The sequence below is a fragment of the Rhynchophorus ferrugineus genome, unplaced genomic scaffold (genome assembly GCF_030347505.1).
Source record: "Rhynchophorus ferrugineus isolate W39M unplaced genomic scaffold, kcgeb_rfMv2 rfM7, whole genome shotgun sequence".
Lineage (NCBI taxonomy): Eukaryota > Metazoa > Arthropoda > Insecta > Coleoptera > Curculionidae > Rhynchophorus > Rhynchophorus ferrugineus.
This window is the reverse complement of record NW_027472586.1, coordinates 15,286,829-15,311,438: the sequence shown is the minus strand read 5'-3', so window position 1 is coordinate 15,311,438 and position 24,610 is coordinate 15,286,829. Positions and strand designations below refer to the sequence as shown.

The window sequence follows — 24,610 nt, the reverse complement described above, 5'->3', positions numbered from 1 at the left end:
CAAGAGGCTTAGTGTAATAACTGAAAATATAAAATTTATTTTTGCCAATAAAGTAAAGCAAATAAAGATAGATCTAAAGGGTAAAAGATATTGGCTCCATTGTTTTATATATCTCGGGTTATTTATTAGGTGTGGCCCATAGGGCTGTAAAATAAAAAGTTGTACGTTTAGCTGCCGAATTATTATCCAGACTTCCAGATAGATAATTATAAAAGGCAGTATAGTGGTATATTATATCCTAGATTCTGCTGATATTCCTTCTGCAAAAATCACTGCAGTAGGTACAGCAATCTTAGCATCGCGCGTGGACCAAATCATAATGCAAAGAAAACTCCAAAGACATCTTAATAAAACAAAAATTTGGGTAAAAATATGTGTTAAAGCCAATAAAAGAAAATATACTCCTCTGATTGCCTTTTACATTCCATAGATTAACATGGCCACCAGTCATTATTAATAATTTCCACCTATCTTGGAAAAAGCATACACTTTCACGAAAACAACTTGGCTTTAAACTCAACCGAACGTATTGGCTTGTCGGCCACAAATAGAAGTTATGTTTTGATAACAAGATATTACAAATCAATACTTATAACTATTTGGACCTAAGATATACAATTATGGGGTAAATTTAGCAAATCCTATATAGCTACGCTAAATGATGCTATTATGTCTTTAATGTGATAATATTTCTCTAGAATCCGTAGAGAGTATAATTCAAAGTTTTAATGTTAAATACTTCGAAAGAGTGTTAGTGCATTCCAACAGACTTGTGGAAAGTCAATCAGCTAAATGTAAGTGATAACAGTGAAAACTAAAACATGGATGGACATATATAGACTTTAGAGCAAGATTTGGAATAAGATTTTACATAGGGAACCTGATGCTTACATAAAATTATATACACATGACATGTGGGATGTAAAAATTGTCATAAGATATAGTTATTTTTAATAAGCACGGTTGAATAATTGAGATTAAAAAGAAGTAGAACTAAAAAACAACAAAATATTAAAAGATGAAGAAGACGAATTGGAAACATATACTAACTTATTGTTGATGAGTTAGGAAATTTTAACTTATTAGAAACAGGATTGGGTCTAACATATCTGATAATGAATTAGCTTGATTTAAACTTTCAATTCCTCGTCTTCATATACTTTTGGTAACATCATGTTAGACAAAAAGCAGAGCAGATTAGACTCAGAGTCAAGCAACTGTACTGGTTTGTTGGAAGATATTCTCATATTGACCTAAAATCAAATAGATTGGTTTATTGATGAATCATAAAGGCAAATATGGAGTTGCACTAAAACATCAAACCAACTAGTAATCCAATGCACCTAATACAAAGTTCTACAATTTATTACCAATGCTTATCGCTGCGTAACCAACGAAAAGCTGAACGATGAACTCGCAGTCATTGATATACGAAGTTATACAACATTTCGCCTTAAAACATGAATTAAGGTTGCTAAATCACAGCAACGTGGAAGCAATACAGCTACTGGACAACACGCAGGAAATCAAAAGATTGAATGGAGTCAAACCACATGAACTTGTTTAGTGCATAAGTGTATGTATAACTTTTTAAATAGCTTAGTTTTATTTTAATTTAAGAAATATATACTGATGTATTAATCCCGTACTCGCCTTGCTTAATAGAATAGACAATATATATAATTAGACAGAATAGTAGTAATAAATTATTTTGTAAATTAAGATTGTACTAATTATATCTAATCTAAGATGTAATATACTTATGATATTCCACTACGTTTCCTGCCCTCAACAACAAATTCACCCTCATATTATTTCATTAAAGCCAGTATTAATACTTATAGATTATTTTTATTTATTTATATATTTAAACTCATCAGCCTCTTAAAATACTACACAGTAGATTATAAAAAGTAGAATATATACAATAATAATAAATAATAACAATAATTTTTCAATTACACAATAACAAATGTATGTTACAAGTGTTGAAGTAGGTCTATGGTCTTTAGATAGTCAATCAGCAGATTCAGTTGCTCGGGTTGGACCAATGGTTCCAGTTTTGTCGGCATCTCAAGTTGTCTCCTCAAATCAACATATTTTTGGCAGTCCAGTAGGATGTGTCTGAGGCTAGGTTGAATCTGGCACAAATCACGTAAGGGCGGGCTCTGTCCCTTCAACAAATATTAATGAGTCAGTTTACAGTGCCCCATTCGCAGTCATGTCTACTTAGTCTTATGTCTACTGATGTTATTATGGCCTATAGATTGATAAAACATCCTCTTGACTTTCCATAATTTATTGTTTGTTATGAGAAGGTCCCATTCTAATTGGATCCATCCATCTATTTAGGCCCTTCATATAGACTTTGGCGTCTTTTTTGCTAAAGAGTTCGTTTAACTTGATCGACTCCTCTTCCCTACTTGCCAGTTGGTCGGCTCTTTCATTTCCAGATATTCCTTTATGGGAGGTATGTTATTCTTACACCCCTAACTTGTAACTTTGTCTGTATCTCTCTGATGTATGTGACCAGAGGGTGGACTGTCCTTGCCGATCTTAGACTCTCTAGGGAACTCATACTCAATCCGACACTACTAGTATGGATTCGCTAATCTGTGATTCTTCCAAGGCAGATAGGGTCATATATATAGCCAGTAGTTCTGCGGTGAAAATGCTAGTCAATGATGGAAGCCAAAAGTGTCTCTCGAGTAGACTAGACGTATAAGCAGCACCTATAAAGTTCTCACGTATTAAACCATTCTTGTAGATGATAAAATGATTTGAATAGTTCTCTTCGATTATCTGTCTAAAGAAGCTTTTTATTGTAGAAGAACTATTTGTTTCCTTATTCAGAATCTTCATAGAGAGGTCTATATGTATTCTTGAGAACTGCCATGGTGGTATATTAGTTATTCTACATTTTGCATCTGGTATCACAATCATTAATCGTTTACATATCCTCCGGAAGATTAATGAGGGGCTTAAGTGCCTCTTCCTTATATTGGTCCAGTTTGTCTTAGGTAGGAAAAAGGTATTGAACTGGTCCAACTCGGGACGGAATTTCAGGGAGCTTGCATAGCTTAGTAGCAGGAGCTCTCGGCATGACTCGAGTGATGAAATCTCTGCCTCGCACTGCACACTTTCAACCGGACTAGTGCGGAATGCTCCCAATATGATCTTAATAGCGGCGTTTTGTATGGGATCCAATTTCTTCACGTATGAAGGTGGCGCGGTAATATAACACTGACCTCCATTATCCAATTTGCAAAAATGTGGAACGCTTCACGATCTTGCATGTCATCCTTGCGCAGGGGCCATGCTAATCTTCTCTGTATCGTTCCAATTTTAGTATATGTACCACCGAAGCGATTACAGAGATTATTTTGAAATCGATGGAACTTATAAATTTCTTGAAATGGATAGTTGCTTGATGCAAATTTCGAATAGGAGGAAGGAAGATAATATGTGATACCCCGAATTTAAATTATATATAAAAAATAAACTACAAAGGTTTAATTTTGAAAAGATTCCCCACTTTTATCTATAAACTTGCGAAATTTCTCAGATAACATTCGAATACCATCGCGAAATAAACTAGCAGTCTTTGAGGCGTTGAGGTCATTAATGATTGTACACATATCGTCTGGTGTTTTATACTGTTTATTAGTAAGTGTGCTGTATTGACCAGAACCAATAGTACTTAGATGGCGTCAAATCCAAAGAATATGCGGGTGAACAGAAATTTAAACGGGTCTTCTAAGCTATGTGAGTCACGTCAGTTTGATCGTTGTCATGCAACGTTATAATTTGGCTGAAAGCATCCGGTAGTTATCGTCTGATTAGTCTCCAGGGTTATTTAATAAAGCACCCTTAAATACTGTTGTGTATCTAGTAGAACATTCTAAATGAGAATAACTAAATGCCCCGTTTTCACATCGATACACTGTGATAAGACGTGTGAAATACTCATTAAAAATATTTAAAATATATAAAATATTTTTTATTACCTAAAAATTAATTTTCTAAATTACATCTTACATTAAACATTAAACTTGATATAATCTTAATATTCAGATTAATTTACTACTATTATTCGGTTGTATTGGCTTCACAAGCAAGACGATTACGGGATATATACATCAGTATATATTTGTCAAATTAAAATAGACTAATAAGCTAAAGTAACACTTTATCTTCTTTTTTCCTGCCCATTGTCTTATTTAATGTTTCAAGGCAAAATTTTGGATAACTTAATAGACCTTCTGATACGCAGGAAGTATTGTCCGGTAGCTGCAATGCTTCTACGTTGCTGCGATTCAATAATTTTCTTTCATGTCTATCCGTTTGATTTTGAGGTTAAGAAATTTGTTTTAGTAGCGTTGGATTACTAATCGGTTTAATGTTTTGAGCGCAACCGTTCAACATCTATAGGATTTGCTGTGAGATAGCAAAATTAAATGAGTTGTGGTATAGATGCAAGACCTGCGATAAATGTGAACGGAAATGATGTTAGTAATATTAGTTAATTAGCTTATAGTCAGTTTTAAGTACCTATACTACATAACTACGATTTTGCATCTTACTAAAGAAATATTTTTACATTTTGTATGAGAATAGATGTTAAAATTATCCCGCAGTGTTGGACTAGTTTTGTCGTTTTAAGAATTAGTATGTTTTTTTAGGATTTTCTTTAACTTCTATTCAAAACAAGCAATTGTCGGAAAAGTGTTTACGAAAATCATCCAAATGAGAGTTCAAAGAGCTCGCAAAGAAACAAGCAGAAAGCAGGCAGGGTTTAGACTGAATCGCGATTATGTAGATAAGATTTTCTTACTCCTCCAGTTTTTGAAGCAAAATATTTGATTTGGATGTAGACGTGTGGAATTTTCGTTTCTATTAATTTTGCCTCTAGTTAGGACAGTTCGATCTTATTTCGCTAAAATTATTAAAGTTTATGTTTATTACTGGTGAAGCAATAAGCTGAATTGCCAAAGCTCTAGGAGCTTTTACTTCTTTAATATGGTGCGTGTGGTAGAGAGGAAATATTACAACCTAAAAGAGTAAATTTCCTTTTTTTCGAACACTTTCTTTGCCAATCCTGTACGTTTACAATAATCTGGCAAATTCTACATGTTTCTCTGCAAGATAGTATCAGAAATGAAATAACCTAATAAAATATGACAAACAAGTTCATAAACAGACAAATGTTTTGGACATGTCCATCAAATTAAAAGAAAACGAAATTTTGACTGATTACTGTGACGAAATCGACCTTTTAGGCCGAATACAAAGCGAAGAGATCCGAAAAAGACATGGATCGAGATCATTAAAAACAGCTGATCTAGAGATGCAGATTGCAGTGCAATAGAAACTGATTAGTTATGCTATAATATAAATCGAAGGGATATAATTTAGATTGATTATTGTAAAACATTATTGGAGCTTTATGCTAAGTGGTGCTAATTCCTCTCTAACTCCGAAGATATTAAAAATAATTGGTATTCCTAAATGATATTAAAAAAAGTAACAAATACATTATGCAAAAGTTTATTAAATACGCAAATAAAAGTACCTTGTGTATACTGAGAATAAAAATTAATGTAATGAAACTAAAAATAATATAATAATATACTTGTAAAATTACCTTCGATGCTGAGAGTGTTTGAACTCTGCAAAAACTTAATCTAAAGACCCATGTAATATTGAAAACTAAAGTTGAATTATTCTGACAGCACTTAAATATTTATAACAAGAAGGTATTACAAACTCAACACTGAGTTATATTTGTTATTAAATAATTAGCGTTATATCCATTTATACATCTATTGTTCAGTTTAAGAGTTTGAGGACATTTGGTATTGTTTCAGTTCCGGTCTTTGTTCTGAATAACAAATGGTTTCCGTTATACTAATCGCTAATTTATATGTATCTTTTGTTCACCTTTAATGACATCCCTTTTAAATGCCCCTTGCTTTATCTGAAATTACTTATCACTCAAGTATTCTTTTATTCAAAGAAATTTCATTCAAATTATTTATTTCGCCAGATTAGGTTTCATACAATTAAATTAATGCTTAAATTAGTTAAACTACATTGAAGTAATTACAATATTTACAAGTAAGTAATATTAAGACCGTACTGTAGTTTAGAACGATTTTCCCTTATAAAAAGTTAGCTTCGTCAGTAAACCTTAAAATAGGCAAGTTATAATGAATGATTTTTTGATATTGTTAATAAACTAGTTGATAATAACATAGGTTTTCAACAAAAACTGTTTGGATATTTTCAACTGATTTGATATACTGAACTATTTTGGTATACTGGAAACGAAAATAATGTAGAAAATATTCCAGGATATCACGAAAAGAACGTCCGTCAAGAAACATTGTCACCTATACATAAAGTTCTTTTACCACCACTGAATATACATTTGGGATTGATGATGTAATTTGTAAAATCATTTCGCAAAGATAGAGTTTGCTTCAAATATATTGTTTGAAAGTCTCGAGGCCTGTCAGAAATAAAGATGGGGAAGAAGAGATATCATAAAGACAATAATAATGAAAAAAATCGTCAAAAGAACGTTCTTCAGCCATACCCATCTCAAGTTTAAAATATGGGTGATGCGAGTAAAGAGAAAAGCGATTTCACTGAGACATTAAAAACATGGAGAAGAGATACCAAGCATAATTGACTACTTCAGGACACCTAAGAGAGACCTTGCAATGTGCTAGTGAACGTATATTAAATTAAAAATTGTATCTTTAATGGTTCGTAAATAAAATTATATTTTTCAAGTATATAATATTTAATTTTAATACAAGTCTTTTAATTTATTTACTCAAATTGTCATTAAATAGATCGTCCTAAAACAAAAAGGAAATGATTTTTGAGATCAGCACAAACAAAACCATAGAGGTTATGTCACAAAATCTAAACAGCTTCTAGAATTTCTTTTAGACCTATGTAATTCAAGCACCCAACTTGAAGAAACTTACGAGGCGAATCTCTATCACATATCTTTAAAGTTATCTTTAAAGTCAGATAGAGCCTAATGTAGCAAGTCCCCTGTATATTGAAACTGTTTGTTCACTCATTTAATATTTTTTTATTATGTTAGTGGACAATTATTACTTTTTGTCTAAACCTAATCTATTTTTATATAGTCAGCTTTTTATATTTTAACTTTGTAACGCCTAAGTTAACGTAACAAAATGAGTATACATGAATAGAAAGTTTAATAATTTATTAGGATATATAAGTATAGAAAATAAATATCAATAAAAGTACAAAAACCATGTAAATACATGGTGCGCCAATAAGATTTTAGCATCATAGAAGCTATGTGTATTATATGTGAAGCACCTTGTTATATACGAAATTTTACGTATTGTAGTTACGCGCAGAGGTAAATAAAGCAGATAATTTGCACATAAACATGCCACCTACAATTGACAAAATGACAAAAGCCTGACCATAAAATTGAACTCACAGGGTGTATTGGTTGGGATCATCGGAATCCTCGGAAAGAGAAGTTACTCACCTTTGATTTCCCTTTGAGTTTTGTCGTGCGAGTAACATTGGTCGTCAGTTCTCAAAAAAACAAAACGCAATCCATTGCATTGTCTTGTTTGGTTTAGATTTGCGCACCTTTGGACTGTATAGTATATAACTACGTACTAGGCACAAACACATTTACAACCTGGGAGTCAATTTTGTATAAGAAAAAGCTTCAAACCCAAAAAAAAAACAAATAAAAAAAGAAGAAGAAGAAGAATGCAATAATAGTATTGATATGTAATCAACATGTTGAAATTTGATACTATTAATAGCAATAAATTAAATGAAATTAATAAATAATTTACTAGCAATTTATTTATGTCCGATGACCGATTGAAAAAATAATCTGGAATACATTAATGCTAACACAGTACCTTTTCGAAGATCTTTAAGTGCAAACTGGCAGACAAAGGTACAGGCGATACTCAAAAACAGTTTTGCAACAATTATAAGCCGTCCAAATGGATGGCGACCACGTCCATCGCTGCGGCCGTTTCTCTAAGAGGGAGGTGTTAAATTATGCAACCGTTAGGGCTCTAGCTATTGCGTCCCTGTGCAAGTTCATCTGTTTTACGGCGGGCTGAATAGTGAACGAGTGAGATGTGTTGAGTCTGTTTTCTAATAGACAAAAACCCTCAGTGTCGGTCTGTATCACCGTTCAACAAGTCCCCTCTTCTTTCCTTGAATAAGTGTTACAGTTTAAAAACCGTTTACAGTCTAATAGTCTTTAAAGAAAATTAACACTAAAGTTATTCTCAAACTTATATTGTAGTATAGATTAAAAACTGAGTTAAACGCTAGAGGAAGTTTCAAAATTGTAGGGGTTTGCGCAAAAAGCAATTTATTTGTGGAACTATAATATAACATTTGCATAAATACGAATGTTAAATTTCTTCAATTTTTTTTTCAAAAATCGTTTTGAATCTCAAGACGTTATTAGTTGGAGACTGTTCTTTGGATTAGTGATTCAGGAGTTCAAGATTCCTGATTTAAAAATCCCTAAAAATAAAAAAATTACAATTTTTTTTTTCAGCCCCCTAATAATGAATGTCTGCGAATCGCTCATACCTATTAAAAATTGCTTCTAACCGAATAAAATATATTTTAAGAATATTTTACCATCAATTGCTAATTGCCAAATATAATATTGTTTCAAAATACGTTCAATTTTAATACATTCATTACAAATTTTAACAATATGCACTGATCGTCGCACTTTTAAGATGGCTTTAATTAATTAAATGAAAGTTAAATCTTTCTGAAGGCCTATATTTTAAATTTAAAACGAACTTGTCCTTCCTTCCTCTTATCTAAATATAGCAATGAAATCAAATAATTATCTTTGTTTTAATTTCAAATATTTAGTCGTATACTCCTGTAAAACTTAACAATGTATGCCTCTTTCCAGTTGTTTTTTGTAGAGAAAAGTTTAAATTTAATGTGAAACAGTAACATTTTTCTTTTCAAAATGTTTCTTCTTTCTTTTTAATTTAGATTTTGTGAAATATACTCGGCATGTCGACAGTTAGTTAAAGTGGCAATAAGAAACTAAATAATGCAAATAAGCTTAATTAAGCTCAATTTGGAGCAACCATCGATTTCTTGAGGTCTAGCTCCCTAACTGGAATTCCGAAAGTGAGGTTTAACTTTGAAGACATAACTGTTTTAAAAGTTACGCTCCAATGTATGTAGAAATAAGCTTAGGGATTTTCGTAATTATGGAAGCGTTATTCGGAAATAATGGTACAATTTATTTTATTCAATGTATACGTTGTCTTAACGATAAAGACGGTGGAGAGGATTGTGACTTCTACTTAAGCATTTCTATAAACCTTTGCATATATCTTGTAAGATATGAACGAACCGTATCGACAGACAGACCGATGTATATAATACATCAGTTAGGGAACAAAGGAACAATAAATAATATATTGAAATATTGTTTTAATAATACAATGAATTTGTAATTTATTTAAAGCCACAAAATATCATTTTATGAGAGGCAAACATTACATAAAAACCTAATAGTCTAAAAAGTAGGTTTATGGTCTTCCAAAATTTACTTTCCCAAATGTAAATAGTTCCAAACACAAGAGCAGAAAACCATGAAGTTTTTTTAATTTACTTTTTATATTATTTTTTGGTTAAAATTCGGAGACTTATCATTTTCAGTCTTTTGAAACTCTGATACTTGACGATGAACTAATTACTTAAGTCTGTTCTTTCCTTGAATAAGTTTTACAGTTTATAAACAGTTTACAGTCTAACAATTTTTAAAGTAAATTTACACTAAAGTTATTCTCAAAGTTATATTGTAGTATAGGTTAAAAACTGAGTTAAACGCTAGAGGAAGTTTCAAAATTATAGGTGTTTGCGCAAAAAGCAATTTATTTGTGGAACTAGAATATAACATTTGCATAAATACGAATATTAAATATACATTTCTTCAATTTTTTTTTCAAAAATCGTTTTGAATCTCAAGACGTTATTAGTTGGAGACCTGATTATTCCTGATTTAAAAATCCCTAAAAATAAAAAAATTACAATTTTTTTTTCAGCCCCCTAATAATGAATGTCTGCGAATCGCTCATACCTATTAAAAATTGCTTCTAACCGAATAAAGTATATTTTAAGAATATTTTACCATCAATTGCTAATTCAAAATACATTTATTACAAATTTTAACAATATGCACTGAACGTCGCACTTTTAAGATGGCTTTGATTAATTAAATGAAAGTTAAATCTTTCTGAAGGCCTATATTTTAAATTTAAAACGAACTTGTCCTTCCTTCCTCTTATCTAAATATAGCAATGAAATCAAATAATTATCTTTGTTTTAATTTTAAATATTTAGTCGTATACTCCTGTAAAACTTAACAATTTATGCCTCTTTCCAGTTGTTTTTTTGTAGAGAGAAGTTTAAAATTAATGTGAAACAGTAACATTTTTCTTTTCAAAATGTTTCTTTTTTCTTTTTAATTTAGATTTTGTGAAATATAGTCGGCATGTCGACAGTTAAAGTGGCAATAAGAAACTAAGTAATGCAAATAAGCTTAATTAAGCTCAATTTGGAGCAACCATTGATTTCTTGAGGTCGAGCTCCCTAACTTGAATTCCGAAAGTGAGGTTTAACTTTGAAGACATAACTGCTTTAAAAGTTACGCTCCAATGTATGTAGAAATAAACTAAGGGAATTTCGTAATTGTGGAAGCTTTGTTCAGAAATAATGGTACAATGTATTTTATTCAATGTATACGTTGTTTTTACGATAAAGACTATGGATAGGGTAGTGCTTTCTACTTAAGCATTTCTATAAAACCTTACATAGATTTTATAAGATATGACCGAACGGTCAGGAACAATTTTTTTAAATCATAGTGTTATGTTCATAACGAGAGTTTGTGGTCAGTTTTTGACTTAAATGCATGAAATTCATTTTTTAAGTTTCTGTGTTTGGTTGTGTATTTTTTAATATATGTTGGCTGATTTCTCTGTCAATTATGGACCGATTTCCAAAACTCTTTTTTTATTCGAATGAGTGCACCTCCGAGGTGGTCCCATTAGAATCAAGTTGGGAACTTATGGAAGGAAGGAAATCGAGGGAAAACTTCAAATTTCAAGAGTATCTACAATGTTTTCACATATTTTTTATATAAAATAATTATGTATTGGTGTATATTGTTATTGGTGAATTGATGTGACGAGAAATGGGAAATAGTCCCATATAGAAGTCAGTTTGTTCTTTAAATACTAACATATGAAACGGCGTAGAAACATCATAGGCAACTATTTCTATGGTGTAATGGTTAGAATGTTAAGCTCACACGCGGAGGTCGTGGATTCGATTCCCAACAGGGCAGAAAACTTTTTTTGTTCTAGTTTGATTGGAACATTTGCCTATTCACCTAGACTAGGTAGCGGAACCTAGGGCCTGAAAGGTTCCTTATATTCAATCATTGTTTCTTTCTTCTTATTTTTCCTCACAGACCTTACAGACCCAACTTTTACTTGGGCTATTCATTGTAACACTTAATAAGTCTTTTTTGTTAAAAATATTTTATTACTGTCAATTCTGCACCTTCATGTAATTTTAATCTTCATCTACATCTTCTGATAGTATTTTTTCTGATAAATTTTGCATGGTATGAGTAATAAATGCTTTGATAGACTTAGTCGACAGACAGAGGGAGGTATATAATACATCAATTACGGAACAAAGGAACAAAAAATAATATATTGAAATAATTTTTTGAATAATACAATGTATTTGTAATTTATTTAAAGCCACAAAATATCATTTTATCAGACAAAGTTTACTTAAAATCTAATAGTCTAAAAAGTAGGTCTATGGCCTTTTAAAACTTACTCCCAAATGTAAATAGTAGCAAACACAAGAGCAGAAAACCATGAAAACCATTTTAAAGTCTCCTTTTACCAACTATATGTTTATCTGGACTGGGCCTAAAATTTAACGTGGGCTCCGAACCACCGACTGGCGAGTGACCAACTTTATAAATTATCCCAGAAGACATCCGGTCTTACCCAGTCTGGTTACTGGCGTGATTGGAATCATTTTCCTTGCCGGATTTTACACTATTGCCTAGAACATTCATAAATTTTAAACAATCACAAAAATAAATTTACGACCATGCCCCAGCAAGATTCGAACCCGCGGCTATCGCAACAGTAGGAGGACCGTCTCATCGCCTTTACCACTACGCCACCAAGCCGGCATGAATTAGTTTGAGCGGTTTCAAAAAGATTACCCTAAGTGTTCTGTATATTTTATCAATAATAGTGTTAATATTATCAAATTATGCCAAGGATATCAAGTTTATATATCTTTAAGACTTATATAACACCAAAGCCCAAAAGAAAATTTAAGTTTGATTAATTTTTGTGGGAACACAGTAGCGTAAATACAGGTTTTCTAAGTTTATGTATGTTAATCGGTACCCTGATGATTATCGAGAGCTATGTGATCGAAAATTTAGCAGAAACGGTACTTGACTTCAACAAATCTGAAATATAAGCATAAAAAATAGTGTCAATTAAAAAAGGCCTTCTTACCTAAAATTATCTTATATAATTATAATATAATTATAATATGATAAATATTTCAAATGTAATTAAATTTCAAAGTAATTTGAAAGTTTGAAGAAAAAACTTGCAAAATCTTAATGAAAATCCTAATATAATTATCCTGATAACAAAAAACAAAAGATCGTTCATAGTGTTATATTTTATTTGGTGTTATAATTTATCCATTAGTTACAATTCAAACGAGAATCTTCGGAATTGTTTCGAAACTTTCTCTCGAGACAAAAGCACGTTCCCAATTTAGGAGGGAAACTTAAATAACGGTCTTTTTTATGGATTTAAATTTTCTATAACCATGAAAATTAACTCGGAAGAGCCTAAAAGGAATGCGCTGATGATATTATTGTGGAAATTCAAATACAATTAAGTAACATCTATACCATTTTGAATGCCTTTTTGAAAGTTGCTCGATAATCCTTCCGGTTGAAAGATTACAGAAAATATTTTTATTGTGTATAAATTGCAATATTTATTTTATTTTTTTCCTTTGGTTTTTATAAATCGTACTCGTTCCTTTTTGTCCATTTTTCTTATATTTTTTCGTCTTAATCTTTAAGAATTTAGTTTATATAAATATCTGATTAAAACGTTTCGAAAGCTTCAAGTTTGGGGTTTCGTAACAGTTAGAATATCATCCTGTTTACTAACTGATATTATCTTGACTTAACGCGTTTAATATGGGCTTTGAAACACGGTTTTCAGCATTAAGATTACCGACTAGTCAACGACCAACTTAGAGACCAATCTAGAGCATATTCTGCTCTAACATCTTGAATTTTATATTATTGTCTACGGAAAAACAGAACCAGCAACATAAATACCTCTACTTCTGCTTGCTTTTCTTTACCTTTTTCTCTCACATTGCAGCTCTATCCTCCTTGTCCCTTTCTCCAGTATTCTCATATTAACGTTTCGATGTAAAATATTGAGACATGAAAAAAATAGTCACCAGAATATTGAAAAGCACACAAGCAGAATGCACACTCATATTTACGGGTAGTTAGGTGGGCAGCAAATGTTAGTGTAATTTAAACCTTTTTTGTGTTGGAATAAATAACACTCTAGATAATATTTGAGGTTATGCCTTATTTGTTTCAATTATTATGTATACGAGTATCTAACAATTTTATTAAACTATGTAAAATGAATATTATGGTAGCCCTGTCAAATACATTTACATCTGTATCTTCAAATTATCATCATAACGTCTTTCGGTAGGTTTGCCATCAAAATAATTTTGATTTGCAATTTATTTATCTTAGCAAATATAAAGCCCTTGATTTCAATAACACTATTACCAAAATTCCCGAGTGGCGAATGTGTTATTATTAGCAACTGCTTAGAGTTATTATCTGCATTTATTAGTTTTCTTGACAAGTATTTTTACTGATAGTATTTTTACCTAATATTCTTCAATATTCTACTACATTTCATGGTTAGAAATGAGAGTTAAGTTGGATGTTTCAGGTTAACATTAGCGTTATTTTATTTGGAAGGAAATGGACAGAAGAAAATATAAAAAGCGAAAATATAAAATAATATGATTTTAGAGAAGTGAAAGGTACAAATCAATAATTAATTTGTTAATTGACTAAGTACATATTAATTAAAATCAAAATAAGACTATTATTTCAAGTATGATGAATGAGCCAAGGAAATTTAAAAACCCAATGAAAAATTACATCAATTTTCGCAAAATGATAATATTTAAGAAGCCGATGAAAAAGTACAAAATTATTTTTGCTGTATAGACAGCTGTATAAACGTCCTAAATGTAAAATAATTACATAAAAGTATAAGTAATCAAAGTTTTCTAAAACTAAGATTATAAAGAATTTATAATCACAGTCTATATAATAACTTATTGTTTATTCAGGAAACTCGTAATACTCAACGAATCCATGGAATAGTAATATTTTAAAGTAAAATTATATATATTTTTAGCGGCACAGATAGTGGCATAAATAATCGAAATAATCATATAAAAATATAAGTTTTAAAAGATATATATAGTCTATACAAAATAGTAGTGACGCACGTCATCCATATATGCCTGTAAAACTTGTAAATTCGTTTTACAGACAATATTTTGCTTCAATATTTTATTCTATTTAAAAATATATAGAATTGTGTTTGACAAGTTCGAGCACGTAACTGAATGAGCTGGCAAAAGTCCTCCATTTGTCAAATGTCTGCAAAATTCTTCGAAATATTATAATTACGAGTTAAAAACCTGCAAACGTTGTTTTAACTCCTTGTTCTATAAATAAATAATAATAAATTTTAAATCACCGCTAATTATTACCCTGGATGTAAAATGCCGAAGCCGTTACACAGTCAGAGTCAAAAACTGTTTGCGTCTGTAATCAGTTATTATGAACAGGAACGAGATAATAGAAGCCTCCTTGCCAGAACAATGTGTTAGAGAGGTAAGCATTTTTATGGGCACGGTCACCAAAATATTTCAAGAAATACAAAACAATATAACCTTATATTCACCAAAAATAAACCGTCTTTATGCGAAACGGATAAGCAAACAAGATCAGCTTAATGTTAGCTGTATCAGAGATCAAATATAGGAAATGTATAAAAAGAATTACGTAGATTTTTCAATCGAAACATAAATTTATAAAATTATTGCGGAGAAAATTGTTCCTATCAGAGCAAATAAAGTTTTACGTTATAGCGTAGTGTATATCTCAGGTTATTTAGTAAAACTTTTGAAAAAAGAAATTGTGACATACAATTATGAATAAATCAGTAGCCTGCATATTGAGTCTGATTCTATAGAGGCAAGACAATATGTCGTCCCCCAGACCCAAACAAAATTGTTTTATTATACTGTCAGTAGGTTTCTGAGCGATATCTTAGTTTATTCAGCAATTTTGCCACGTCTATAATATAACAAAATGTTTGTCAAATGTTATATACTTTTGAATAAAATAGGTGAACAGAATATTAAGAGGGAAATACTCAAAGTTTGCTTTCTGTATAAGAAAACAAAAAGACAGAACTCTGATAGATCCTATTAAATTGATGGCACTAAACAAATATGGAAAAGAAAAAAGACGGAAGAGATAATTTTGATTTGCAATACATCAAAGTTTTTTGCTTACGGTTTTATATATACGTTTATAATATTTATATTTTATAGATATAGTTATGTTACGTCAAGGCTGTCACGTACCAAACATTACTAGTAAGCCAATTAAATGTCTTCAGAGTAAAATATTTTTCTTACAGGTGCCTATAATGGAGACTAAATTGACCAATCAAATTGCTTAAATGGTACATTATGGTGCCCTCTGGATGTTGGGCAAAACAAAACTTTGCACCAGAGTCCCCTATTGAGTTGCATCTCTATTACTCTATAACCATAGCGAAGCCACGTAGTTTCTTATTATAAATGTCTATTTGTTCGATGACAATCTATAAGTTAGTGTTAGAAAAGGTATCATTTTGCTATAATAATTCATACATTAAACTTTTTAAAATGCATACAAGCACTTTCATATTATATACTTTAATTCTTCCACATTCATTCATTAATTTGTAACTTTAAAATACTTATTATTTAATAAAGAAAACTTAAATTCACCTAAAACATTCGAGATAACCTTTACTTATCAACATTGTGACGTGTAATCTATTACTGGGAAATAAAGAATGCTCGAAAACTTGGGCACATGTAATATATTGCAATAATATTATGCAAATGATAACTATCATAGTGTTAGAGCTAGCTTCATAAAATGCCATACTGAAATAGCATATTTGATGTCTGAAGATATTTTAACGCTTATTAGTTAAATATTTACCTTACACGTATTTTCTTAATTTAGAAAATTTATTCAGTGTAGTAAAAAGGTCTCTTAATGATATTTCCGTCATCCATAAAATTTGAGGCTTAAAGATTAGTTATTTCTGAATAATTTTTTACCTCCTCTTCGTTACGCTAAGAGGATGAATCGAATTATGGTAAATGTACAGTTTTTCAGACATTTTGGTTAAAGCAGATTAATTTTTTGCTAAGTTTTCTTTTATATGCATAACATAATTTGAAAACTTCATGGTTCAGGACTTTCTTGGTTTATATCTAATCTATGTATTTATATTAATATCTGGTATTTTTATGTTATCGTTAATATTTATTTTATTTTTATTAGTTTTATGGACATTTGATTACTTATTTTTTTATTAAAATACTGCTGATTGTTTCTTATACAGTTCATAAATTTAATCTTGAATAGAACTAGGTGGATACTATTGTTTTCGATGAACCGTCAATTATATCGTTTCTTTTTAAATTGGGATATTTTAGTTAGAGTAACCATTTTAATATTCAGTGCAGCTGCAACGCAATAAAATATTTCCAATAAAAACCTCAGTTGGTAAGAGTGATTACCCATTACCCTGATTATGCTCGCAGTTATTGATGGAGGCGTAATCTATTTCTGACTGTCTATTTATTTGGCCTCGGCATTTTCGACCAGAGTTATCACAAATATTAAGCAGAATCAAAACAGACAAAGCACCAAACTAACTTTGCCGGTTTATAAATTCTTGTCAATAATGTTTTGAAGAATTTTACAGCCAGGCGACTTTTGTAGTCTGATTGGAACGTATCAGGCATTATTCTATCCCTTTTGGAATAAAATGAGAAGGAAGATATTGTCTAATATTAAATGGATATTAAAAAATTTACAAACTGTAATAGGCAATCCATTATACATGTTGAAGACGTAAATTCACTGCTACTTTGGATACACTGTACATGTTTCCCTAAAAACAACCGAACAACTGGATACGGAGCATAATTGTTTCTAATCATTTTACAAAAGGACTTATGTAAAGGTACCAACAGTCAGCGAAGTTAAATGATTTGCCAAAAAAATCATCAAGAAAGATTGCGTGGACCTTATGAGTAGAAACTAGCGTCCCGTGCTTTTTAAATAAAAATTAGTTCAATATTTTTCGTTCAAGTCACCATTACAGAACAAATGGAAATATAAATTTGAATCAGAACAATAAGCTAAAAAGTGATATAAACCGAGTCCTTCTAGTTTCAAGCGAGTCTTATTGCATAAATGAAATACATTCGTTGATTATATGAAAATTGGGAAAACAAGAAACGGTTGGTAAAACGGTTAGCAGAACAAAATTTATTAAGATAAAATATTTTTACACAGCTCGAGATATCACAATAATCAGTGAATTACAATTCAAGTTAGTTCACGTTCACAGTATTATTTGGCCTCGAGACTTGCCAATAGGACCACTTCTCCTTTCAACTTTCCAGTTGACATGGCTACTTCAAGAATATTTTTGATGACCAAACGTGTACCGTTGCATAATCGATGTGGATTCAAATTACGGATAAGAATACCTTTTACATAATCTTCAACCGAAGGTTATGTAAACGCGATCTTTTTCAACGCGATTTCTTGTAAAAAAAATATTGACACATTAAACATCCTATCTCTCAAGTTGGTATAGGCTGCATAAAGTATGCAAGATTTGATTAAAATCGGTTCGGTAGTTTAGGAGGTCATAGCGGACAAACAATGTTAGATGATATTTGTATATGTATATCAAATATATTAAAAATATGTTAAACGTTCTATTGTGTTTGTAGGTTAGGTTTTTAAATAATTTTTATGTTTAGGTGTTTAACTCTTTATTATTATTGAAAAAATCCAAAAAGGGAGAAATGGCTAAAGTAGTAACTCTAAAACCCTTATTGATACGCGGACATCAAAGCCTAATATACTTGATTATACAGTCCTGCGGTGCATATGATGGAATCAAGAAGGTGTAGTGTATTACGAGTTACTAAAACGGAATGAAACTGTTACTCTATATGTCTATCGACGTTTTTAGTCTAGGTAGGTCGTTTAACGGTCATTAAAAATACCACATTTATTGACATAATGATGACAATACAACTACTGTATTTGTTACCATACATACATATGATATATATACTTTAATGAAGCAAATGCTGGCTTTAATTTGATGATAAATAGAAATGTATTCGAAAATATTTCAACAACAATATTTCAATCAACAAATTCAATATTTATTCAACTCTATATAGTAAAAAGCCAATGTATACGGCGCAACATTTATTTTTTAAATATTTTATTACCCAATAACTGGACAAAAACACGAACAAAGTAAACCAATTATGACATAATAATGATGTCAATAGCTTTATATATTTTATGGTTATATTAAAAATATATAGTTTTCTGACATAAAATATTTTTTTATTTAATATAAACTCCTTGCACTTAGTAAACTGTGCTATTTTGAGAGATTTTGTTTCACACGTTGACTTATCCTTCAGTGTGCTGACATCATGCGACCATTTACGTTCAAAACAACAAAATATCGCGAGAACAGTTTCATTTTAAATACAATAGGGTGACATCCAAAAGTAAGTGCGGGCAAATTTATTTTAACTTTAGGACTCCTTCTTTCTTTATGATTTTTCCAGCAAAGATAAGAAACGCTATTTTACAAACTCTTACTAATTTATTTGCGGTTTACATAATCGGAGAAAAGCAATCCAAGTGTCGGAAAATGTGTTCGGCATTTATAGTTATGATGCTATCAAAACCAATCAAACGCAGTTTTGTATTTCTCGATTCCGTTCCGGTAAATCATTTTTGTTATTATTTAATTATTACATTGTTACTAGTCCGACAAACTAACAATTTGTCTTTATGATAACTTAAATCTAGGTATATAAGTAGGAGGACCCATCGGCCCTACCCCAGTCTCTGGTGAAATAATGTTTATACATGTCACTGCTGTATTTTTTATTATATGCACTTCACTATACAACACTACATAAGATCAGATGGTTTGATTCTTTTGAGACTATTCTGGTGGTATCCAAAAGCTGCAATACTTCAATGTTCTTATGAGAATGGAGTCTTTCCTCGTACCCTCCTTGCAATTCTCTTGATTTCTTGACTTACTGTGGGTATCTGAAGGTTTCGATGTCCTATAGTATTTGGGTCCACCCTTAATACTTTTCAGGACTTTGTTCTGAAAATGTTGTATTTTGTTTATGTTACTCTTTGCAGAATATCCCCATAATTGAACTCCGTTTGTCCATATAGGTTTCAGTATTTGCTTATATAATAGCAATTTATTATGTACCGATAATTGTGATTTTCTTCCAATTAGCCAGTACATTTGCCTATATTTCAATTCCAGTTCGTTTATTCTCTTCTTTGTATGTTCCTTATAGCGAAGTTTTGCATCAAGATTCATACCGAGATATTTAGCGTTGTTGCTATATGGAATAATAGTATTATTTAATATTACACGTGCTTGTACTGTCTGATTGTAGGTGAAATGCACATGAGCAGATTTACTTTCCTTAATTTTTATTTTCCAAGCTTGTGTTCAATGATTTATATTGTCACTTGTCTGTTTTAATTTTCATGAGGCTTCTTCACTATTGTCTCCAACAGCTATAATCGCAGTATCATCAGCAAATGTAGCCATCGTAATTTTCTCCATTTTTTGGTATATCACAAGTGTAGAGTAGATAAAGCATTGGCGTACACTTCCTTGTGGTACACCTGCTTTAGCTTCCTTTATTGTAAATTAAGCTTCTCTTTGTTTGTCTCTAAACATTCTGGTTGTAATGTACGATTTTAATAGTTCGGTGTGTTGCTATGGTAATATTTTCTGTAGTTTATGAACAAGGCCTTCATGCCAAACCTTATCGAAGGCTTGTACTACATCTAGTACAGAATATAACTGAGCATACTTTTTTACTTTCGTAGGCTTTTTGAATAACATCTGTTACTCTATGCACCTGAGCAATTGTTGAATGCTTTTTAATAAACCCAAACTGGTGTGTTGGTATTAGACTTTCTCTTTCTATGATTCCGGTAAATTCAATAACAAAGTGGCACCACGCTCTAGAAGGCCAGTTGTCGAAAATGTATATAAAATCCTGGAAACGGCTCAGTCCGAGCATCATATCAGTTTATTATTACCCAGTAGCAAAGATTGCAACAAAAATACGTTTGAAACCATTTCAAAAAACTGGATACTAAAATAATGGATGAATCCATAGGTACCATACCATTTAAAAAAAAAACATGGGCTTAATTTTTATCTGCGAATCATTGCGGAATTGCTATAACAACGGCCCATTTTTGAACCGCATGATGACTGGAGATGTAAAGTGGATCCCTGATGATAACTTCAAACAAAAACCGTCATAACTGAGCTAGCACTAATTAACACTAGATTGTCAAGATATCTTATACTATGACCTGTTCTCCTACGGCAAAATATTAATTCGAACCTGTGCTGTAAACAATTGAATTCTGAAGTGATGATTCTGAAGGAAGAAATCGCCCTGAAACTGACAATGTTTGGTCTCTAGAGCAGAAATTGTGTTTAATCAAGATATATGCAAGCCAAACACATCTCCAGTTTCAGACCTTAGGTTTATATGGACTAAAACCAAGTGACTACCACCTGGAATTCTCCAAACTCAACTCAAGATTGAGACTATGAAAGGCTCACTTTTATGTTTTGGTTTATCATAATAGGCCAATGGAATCAGTGTTCTTCATATCATTTTTGTAACTTTCTGAAGAAACTTTACTAAATATTTCCAGTTTTATCATATGTATCCAAATACTTGATGAAGTTCTATATATGTTGCAAGTCGGATGTATTGCAAATTGCTGAATGGATGTAAGCTCCCACAAATTTGTCTTTTGTCATTTAAATCAAAATTCCCGCTTCTAAACAGCTGAAAGTAATATCTACTGTTGGAATATCATGAGCAAATATTACCAACAAGCCGAAAGAGCTGACTTTGAAACAATGCGTGCTTTAATTTTCTAAGTTTAGCGACAATCTTTGAGTATTTAGAAGTGTTTTCTGGATGAAAAATTCGTCTTGTGTATACCTGGTCTTTTCTCATTAATTTTAGTAACCAATTGCTACAAAAAATTACAATACTATTCTGAATTTATCACTTCATCAGTTTGTAGGTAATGTTAATATTTTCTCAGTTGAATTTTGATCAGCAACTCACTTTAGAGTTCAGATTAGTATTGTTCGAAATTTAATTTGCACTGGCCTATTGTCATCGTAGCAATCATTATACAGTAATTTCATCTAAGCTGCTTGTATCTATTTTGGTCAGCGATATCAATGTAAACAACTGTTTCACCTAGTTTCAGATATTAGGGCTGTCTATCAATCCTTTTTCCGATTCTTGATGTATTTCCGTCAAGCCGTTGCCGTTCCAAGTTATCACTCGGAGTTTCTATTTAGCATTTTGTTCATAATATCTTCTATTACAGCCACCATTTTCTGCTGGACCTTTTCAAACATTGTTTCCGATTACTATGTGATATTGCAGATGCCCGTTGCATTTATTATAATAGCACCTATTATAATAGTGTTTGTGCTGATTTTTCCAAATAATAAATCAAAGTTTTAATAGTTGAACGTTCAGTACTCATCAAAATTCCAGTATCTTAAAAAAAGTGAAACGATCTTTGTATTCATATAAAAATTCTTTCACTTGGCGACCAAACATTTCCCATTAAGTATTTCATTGGCCAATCATGAAATACTTAAAAATTCGGTGAGGTAAAGCAGAAGCCAATTAGATTAAATATGCAATTTGAAAAAGCTTCTTAACTTGTAAATCTGATTTGGTTCGTTAAACGTATTTATTTGGTCTGTGCTAATAAACAAAAATGCCGGAAATTATGTTTTGAATATAATCATGCTGCTTAATTTGTTAATAAATAAAATCCAATATAACTGAAAATGTAATAAGACGTTTCATATTTTTTTTATATTTAATATATCTTATTGCTAACTTGACTTATCATAAGCTCATTATATAGTACATATATCGCATATCGATATATGTTATATTACGCAACTTTTACACCCTTTGCTACGAACTCTATTCGAAGAATCCTGACCGTGTGTAAGGGCGATGTCTTTTAAGACTGAATGTTGTAACCATTGAGGTGTTTTTGGTTGTCTTTTGGTTTCTAATAGATCAGTGTAGTTTTGTATCGATATGTACAGCCAGTATCGTTTTGCTTCGCTATTCAACAATTCTTCTAGCATTTCTTTAAAATGAAATAGTATTTTGATGTATTAATGGATTCCCCATTTATTATTGTATTTAACTGATTATTATACGAGTGATAGAATGTTCCTGATTAGTAACTCTGGCTAGTTTTAACTTATATTTCAATATAATGTTACACATGATGCGATTAGGTGCAGGAAAATTAAATTGAAGTTATTAAGGTTAAGTCAAATAGCCCCAAGAAAATAGGAACGAACGAACGTCACAGGAAAATGATGGGGACATAAGCGCGATAACTCTTTACTATTTTGTTATTATTCAGTAATCTATGTATTCTGCCGACGGATGTTGCCTTGTTGATAGGAAAACACCTATCAGTACTGGCCTATTGTCATCGTAGCAATCGTTCAATTTCAGCAATAAAAACAATTTAACTTAAATATTAAATTCGATGGTTTTAACATTTCTTTATATATCATCACAAATTCATAATTGTGTGGTTGTGTTATACCTCAATTGTCATCTTTTGTGTCAATGATCTAAAATGAACGGTTTGTATTTCAACAAGAAGGAACGACTAAGAAGAATAAACATTTTCAAAGCCAATAAACTGTAGGACCTATCGTAAGAAAATTAACCTCAAACCCTAAAAGAATTTCAGATAATTTAATACTTGATAGATAAGTTATGTCAATATATATATACATGCCATGGAAAAATCCGAAAGCTGAGAAATGGCTATGTGTCAACCCCATAACCCTTACTAATGGACATGGATATAGGAAACATAGACATTAAAGCGAAACATTCATGGTTATACAGTCTTGAAATCAAGAAGGCGCAGTGTATTACAAGCTGCTAAAACGGTTTGAAACTGTTACTGTAAATGTCTATCGACATTAAGTGAACAAAGTTAATGACATAATGTTGCAGAAACAGCAGCAATAGTGAGTAACACATCCAAAGTCACCTCCTTATATGATAAATGCTCGGTCATTCGTTTTATTAATTTTTTATTCATTCCTGTTAAAAAGAGACACAATGTTGCCTGATAAGTTCTAACATGTAACCAAACCTTGTAAAAGTTGTTCGGTTTTCAAACCTCTGAAAAATTCTTCTAAATATTATTTATAATAACGACAGTTTACAAACCAACAAACGTTGTTTCAACGCTTTGCTTGTTTTGAAAATTTCTTATTATTGCTGCTTATTATTACTCTGATTGAAAATGTCGGAGTCAGGCAAAACAAATTGCGCCTCTAATCAGTTACTTCAAACAGGAACGAGATAATGGAGGCCCTCTCTTTTCAGTAAAGAGGTAAGCATTGTTACTGTTAAATATTAATTTGCTGCGGTTTTAATTAAAATATATTTAGCGCGTTGCAGCTGCACTGAATATTAGTATGGACAGAACTGAAAGGATATGGACTTAAATGTCTCAAAAAATTAAAAATATAATCTTGGATTCACCGAAAAGAAACCGTCCTCATACGAAGCGGCCGACTAATCAAGCATAATTTAATACAATTATTTCTGAGGAAATGGTTAGTATGAAAAGTATCGAAGATTTGTAATAGAACTTCCAGATATTGCTTTCAGAAATACAATTTTTAAAACCATAAAATAAAATCAGGGAAGGCTTATTATTTCAATTTGTGTATTTACATGAGACATGGATATTTCAGAATGGGACTAATATACCCCATGGTCACTCATGGCAAGATTATAATAATAATATTTTTAAGACAACAAAAGGTTATGGGAAAAGGTAAACATTGAAATAACAATTGATCAGGTCTTATAAGTCATAACATTATTAATCAATCAACTAATTCATTGCAGATAT

The 24,610-nt window shown here is 31.1% G+C and overlaps 1 protein-coding gene and 1 non-coding gene across 2 annotated transcripts in view; both read right to left on the bottom strand.

Annotated features, from left to right (window-relative positions):
- The window catches only part of LOC143200036 (G-protein coupled receptor dmsr-1-like), a 123,279-nt gene that overhangs the window by 9,512 nt on the left and 89,157 nt on the right, over window positions 1-24,610 (bottom strand). The gene's annotated exons all lie outside the window — the stretch shown is intronic.
- On the bottom strand, window positions 3,267-3,373 carry LOC143200377 (U6 spliceosomal RNA). The gene has a single exon (XR_013006707.1). It is a non-coding gene; the product is annotated as a U6 spliceosomal RNA (small nuclear RNA).